The sequence below is a fragment of the Dendropsophus ebraccatus genome, chromosome 6 (assembly GCF_027789765.1).
Source record: "Dendropsophus ebraccatus isolate aDenEbr1 chromosome 6, aDenEbr1.pat, whole genome shotgun sequence".
Lineage (NCBI taxonomy): Eukaryota > Metazoa > Chordata > Amphibia > Anura > Hylidae > Dendropsophus > Dendropsophus ebraccatus.
Window position 1 is genome coordinate 37,763,091 of NC_091459.1, and position 6,000 is coordinate 37,769,090.

The following is a 6,000-nucleotide window of genomic DNA, read 5'->3' on the forward strand; positions in this document are numbered from 1 at the left end:
ATAAAGGGAACCTGTCACCAAGACAATGCTATCTAATCTATGGCCATCATGTTATAGAGCAGGAGGAGCTTAGTAGATTGATGTATAACTTTATGGGAAAAGGCCTTATTCCCTCTGTAATCTACGGAAGCTACGGAGTGTGAAGCTGCACAGTGGAGTTGTAAACCTCTCTGCATCATGTATCATTATGGCAGCAGCCGCAGTGCTGAAAATGTTAAAACTTTGCAGGACTGTACTGACACAGCTGCGCCCCTTTCAGTACAGTCAGCAAAGTTTCAAACACTTTCAGCACTCCCGCCATCATAATGGTACACTATGCCGAGGCGTAACTTGTTGACTGAAATACCCGGTTTATTCTGTGTTAAAGAGGAATGGTCACCCACCCCGTGCCGGGGCAGACCCTGGCTGATCCCCGGCTAGAAACCCTTATACTTACCCCGTGCACGAAGTCCCGTTCTGGACCCGTTGCCGAGATATCACCGTCTGAAGCCCGGTGCGCCGCATCAGAGATGAGTCCGACGCTCATAGAGAATGAATGGAGCCGTCATTCTCTATGAGCATCGGACTCATCTCTGATGCACGCACGCCAGGCTTTTGACGGTGATATCTTTGCAACGGGAGCGGGTCCGGGAGCGGTACTGATGGCGATAGCTTAAGTAGCATTTTCATGGTGACGGGTTCCCTTTAAAAGTTGTGGTAGTTTCAGAACTGGGCAGACAAGTAAGCATCTGAGTCTGCATCATTTTTCATCTGATGTTGGAGTACCCCTTTAAACCCCAATGAGAGGTTGCTGCTATTAGCTGTGAGAACTCGGCCCTTGCTCTGCAATGCAGCTTACAGAAACAATAGCTGAATTAGTTGGCCATTTATAATCCATTAGTAATTAAGTAGATCCTGAACTTGGCCGGGGAAGTGAAGCACGAGTAAGAGACTTGCAGGAGGCTTGAACTTGTCACAATAAGCTGGCATACAATTACGTCACTAAACAAACATCATGTGCTGTATGGGGCATGAAAACACAACACCTGTTCCCTAACCAGAGCCATGCAATACAGATTACAGAGCAAATGGGAGATTCTGAAATCTGCAGTCAACAAAGCGCCCTGCAAATCCTTTTATCCTTCCTGAATAACAAGCAACCTTCTTTTCTACACGATAATATCACGATTATTGGTTTTGGCAACAGTGAAACGTATGACCATTCACAGTTGGATGTTAGTTACTGAAATACTGATGGTTTCTTTAACAGATCAGCTTTCCCATACATAGGTGGGAGCACTGGATCTGGACCAGGGGTGTCAAACATGCAGCCCGCTAGCTGTTGCAAAACTACAATTCCCATCATGCCCAGACCGCCAAAGTTTGACGCCAATGATCTAGACCATGGGTCTCCAAACTTCAGCCCTTCAGATGTTGCAAAACCACAATTCCCATTATGCCTGGACAACTAAAGCATGATGGGAAATGAAGTATTGCAACAGCTAGAGGGATGCAGTTTGCAGACCTATGGTCTAGACACGAGGGACAAGAATATTTCCGAACATTTCCTTCAGGTATATTTTTCCACTCCCATATGTTAATATCCAATATGCCTTTTTAATAAAAGTAGGCCTATAGAAAAGAAGATTTCTCTGAACACTCAGCATTTAATACCCTGTGGCTGAAGAAGTTGGGTGCCGCCCTAGGGAGTCCATGGTTGGCCTAAAGCCTATAGCTGTATCCATGTTTTCCTGGACTCCCTAGGGTTGCACCCAACTTTGCAGCCACAGGGTATTAAATGCTGAGCGTTCCTGTTCGGAGCACGTTGCCAAAGTTTGACAGATCCACTCAACACTAGTGGTAACTACAAAAACATAGTGGGGGAGATTTATCAAACATGAAGTATAGTGAAACTGGCTCAGTTGCCCCTAGCAACCAATCAGATTCTACTTTTCATTCCTCACACTCTTTGGAAAATGAAAGGTGAAATCTGATTGGTTGCTAGGGGTAACTGAGCCAGTTTCACTTTACACCATGTTTGATAAATCTCCCCCCAGTAAGACTAGACTTGGTTTATGTAGAATGATCTGCCCCAGATACACTTTATGGCTTTATTCCCACAATGTCTTTTTTTAGGCAAAATAATGGGTGTTGATTGATAATGACGGCCGTTAATAATAATAATGTTGTTGGAACATAGCCTATCACTGTAGGCCTACAAATATCTATGTAGTGTACAGGGTTTTTTTCTTCATATAGTTAGATTGCTAAGAGTGGGCAACCAATCTAGTTGAGGCAGTGGTAATACATATTGCGTCTATACAGTTTAAAGTCTGGGTTCACACTACATATATTTCAGTCAGTATTGTGGTCCTCATATTGCAACCAAAACCAGGAGTGGATTATAAACACAGAAAGGCTCTGTTCACACAATGTTGAAATTGAGTGGATGGCCACCATATAACGGTAAATAACGGACATTATTTCAATATAACAGCCGTTGTTCTAAAATAACAGCAAATATTTGCCATTAAATGGCGGCCATCCACTCAATTACAACATTGTGTGGACAGAGCCTTTCTGTGTTTTCAATCCACTCCTGGTTTTGGTTGCAATATGAGGACCACAATACTGACTGAAATATACGTAGTGTGAACCCAGCTCTAGGTGAATGTTTGGCTTACGTGGCCTATCTTCTGACTGTACGAACATGGGGTGGTAATAGTAATGGTAGACTGGTTTCAGACAGGCACAATACAGGTACATTTATCTCTCTATCTTATGACAAGCAACTCCCAGCAAAACTGTAGTGACCTGATCTGGCAGAATCATAGATCAATATGATGTCATTAGACCAAAGGTCAGGCCAGGGCTTGAAGCTGTAATACTGATGCAAAATGCACCCATATTACACTATCTGAAACTGGCACAAAACTGGAAACACACACGGCAGTTTTTTAGAAAGCTGACACTAAAAGAGGATCCAACAGGAAAGAGAAGTCCTCCCTTTATATTTTCCATCTCATTTGAATCCACCTCTGTTTTTTTTTACAAAAACTGCAGTGGCAGTGAGATGGATTCGTACTGGCAGTGACAGCCTGCTCTGCCAATCACTGGCCACACCACTGTCCTGTCTCAGTCAGTGATTGGCTGAGCAGGCTGTCACTGCCAAGACAAGTCTGTCTCGAAAGTGGAGGCAGGATTTAGATTGGCTGAGCAACTAAGAGAAAGGAAGTAAGGGCCTTATTCCACAGGCTGATCAATAATGTAAACGAGCGCCGATCTGCTAGATCTGCGCTCGTTTACTGGACCTATTCCACGGCCCGATGATCGTTTAGCGAGGGCTGCAGGAACATGTCCTTGCAGCCCTTGCAGCATACATTACCTAGCAGGGCTTCTCCTACGCTGCGTCTTCCTCCCCGGGTCCCGCGGCACAGCATCAGCTTCGGTCCAGCCTTACTGAGCTGTCAGACCGCTCAGCCAATCACTGGCCGCGGCGGTCCCAGCCATTGATTGGCTGAGCGGTCTGACAGCTCAGTCAGGCCTCACCGAAGCTGATGCTGCGCCGTGGGACCCGGGGAGGAAGACTGAGCGTAGGAGAAGCCCTGCTAGGTAATGTATGGAACTTCTCAAATTGTCGGTCGCCCGACGCTCATCGCTATTCTACGAAAGGATGCGCGGTGGGTGACCGATGATTTGGGCCTAAATAAACGATCATCCAATGACACGACTATTGGCTGATCGTTTTCTCTATTCCACCAAGCGATAATCGCCCGAATCGGGCCGATTCGGCTGATTATCGCTCCGTGAAATAGGCCCCTAACTGTGTGTGCACAGAGATATTAGCAGAGAGCACTGTGTCAAACTGGAAAGAAAATGCCACTTCATGCAGGGCATACAACAGCTAATAAGTACTGGAAGACTTGATATTTTTTAAAAAGAAGTCAATTACAAATCTATATAACTTTCTGAAACCAGTTGATTAAAAAAAAAAAAAAAAAAAGATTTCTTTTGCCAGAGTTCCCCTTTAACCCCTTTGCGACCCATGACGTACCTGGTACGTCATGGTGTCGCGGGGGGTGTTCAGAGCGTCGGGACAGCCGGACAGTGCCTCTATTAGCCGGCGCGGGTCCCGTTGCCGCGCCGGCTAATTAAGCACTTCAATGCAGCTGTCAAGTCTGACAGCTACATTGAAGTGCTTTATGCACAACATCCCTGGTGTCTAGTGGCACGGATCTCCCCCCCCCGCGATGCGATCGCGGGAGGGAGATCCGTTCTTCTGCCCGTGCCGGGCCTCAACGTCGGAATGACGCTGATCCTGGCTCGGCAATAGATTGCTATGGCCTGCAGCAGGCCATAGCAATCTATGACCGATCTGATGGATCTTTGCTGTGAGAGATCAGTGCTGTGTATATACAAGTCCCCCAGGGGGGCTTCTAGTTTATGTAAAAAAAAAAGTGAAAAAAAATCCCCTCCCCTAATAAAAGTCCAAATCACCCCCCTTTTCCCATTTTATAAATATAAATTATGAAATAAACAAATAAATAAACATATTTGGTATCGCCGCGCACGTAATCGCCCGAACTATGAATTAATCACATTCCGGATCTCGTACGGTAAACAGCGTGAGCACAAAAAAATTCCAAAGTGCAAAATTGCGCATTTTTGGTCGCATCAAATCCAGAAAAAATGTAATAAAAAGTGATCAAAAAGTCGTATATGCGCAATCAAGGTACCGATAGAAAGAACGTATCATGGCGCAAAAAATGACACCTCACACAGCCCCATAGACCAAAGAATAAAAACGCTATAAGCCTGGGGATGGAGCGATTTTAAGGAACATATATTTGTTAACAATGGTTTGAATTTTTTAAAAGCCATCAGATAAAAGAAAAGTTATACATGTTACATATCATTATAATCGTAACAACTTGAGGAACATGCATAACAAATCAGTTTTACCATAGGGCGAACGGCGTAAATGCAAAACTCCCCGAAATCAAAACAAATTCGTTTTTTTTTTTTTCAATTTGACAGCGCAAATGATTTTTTTCCGGTTTTGCAGCTAATTTTATGGAAAAATAATGCCTGTCATTGCAAAGTACAATTGGTTTCGCAAAAATTAAGCGCTCAAATAAGTCTCTAGGTGAAAAAATGCAAGCGCTATGGACTTTTAAACATAAAATGGAAAAAGCAAAAGCGCAAAAACTAAAATTGGCTTTGACCTTAAGGGGTTAAGGCTATGTTCACACAACGTAAGTTTTGTATAAATCACGGCCTTTGTTGCCAATTTGCAGTACTGCAGTCAATGGAATGAGAATCCCCTATTCATTGAATAGCGGCCGCACATCCCTGACAGGACACACAGTGGAGAGTGCAGCTCTGGCGGATGGACACGGATGCGCCCGCATTCCAAATCAATAGAATTGAAGCTTACCGAAGTTTAACTTCACTGACACCAGCCATTCTGTGACATGGCCGGGTCACACAACGGCCGGTGTCTTACATAGTGTGAACCCGGCCTTAACCCGGCCGTAATTCATAACAACGGCCGTATTTGCACAAACAACGCCCGTTGTTATGAATTACGGCCGTGTTTTTTATGTAGTGTGAACATAGCCTAAGAATGCAAAGATATTTATTTCAGACCATGTAAGCCAGGATTACATCTAAAACATAGCCACACTTAGATATCAGATCCTAACTGAAAACTAGCGTCATCCCTTGGTGATATACTATACAATAAAACACCAGTCTGTGAAACTGATTGGTCCACAAATCTAAAAAAGAAAGATGAAGGCGGACAATATAAAAATCCCTTGTGGCAGCAGAGCACGGGGATCCCAGTACAACTCTTTGCAGTTAGATGCCGCTTTGGGCCAGCTAAGGATATTGTAAGTATAACCAAAAGGGGAATTTGTATTCTTTTCCCTGGAGTTACACTGTATTCGGTGACCTTTGGAACCATTATAAGCAGGAAGTGTTTTTGTACTTATGTATACAGGTGCAGGTACACTCCAG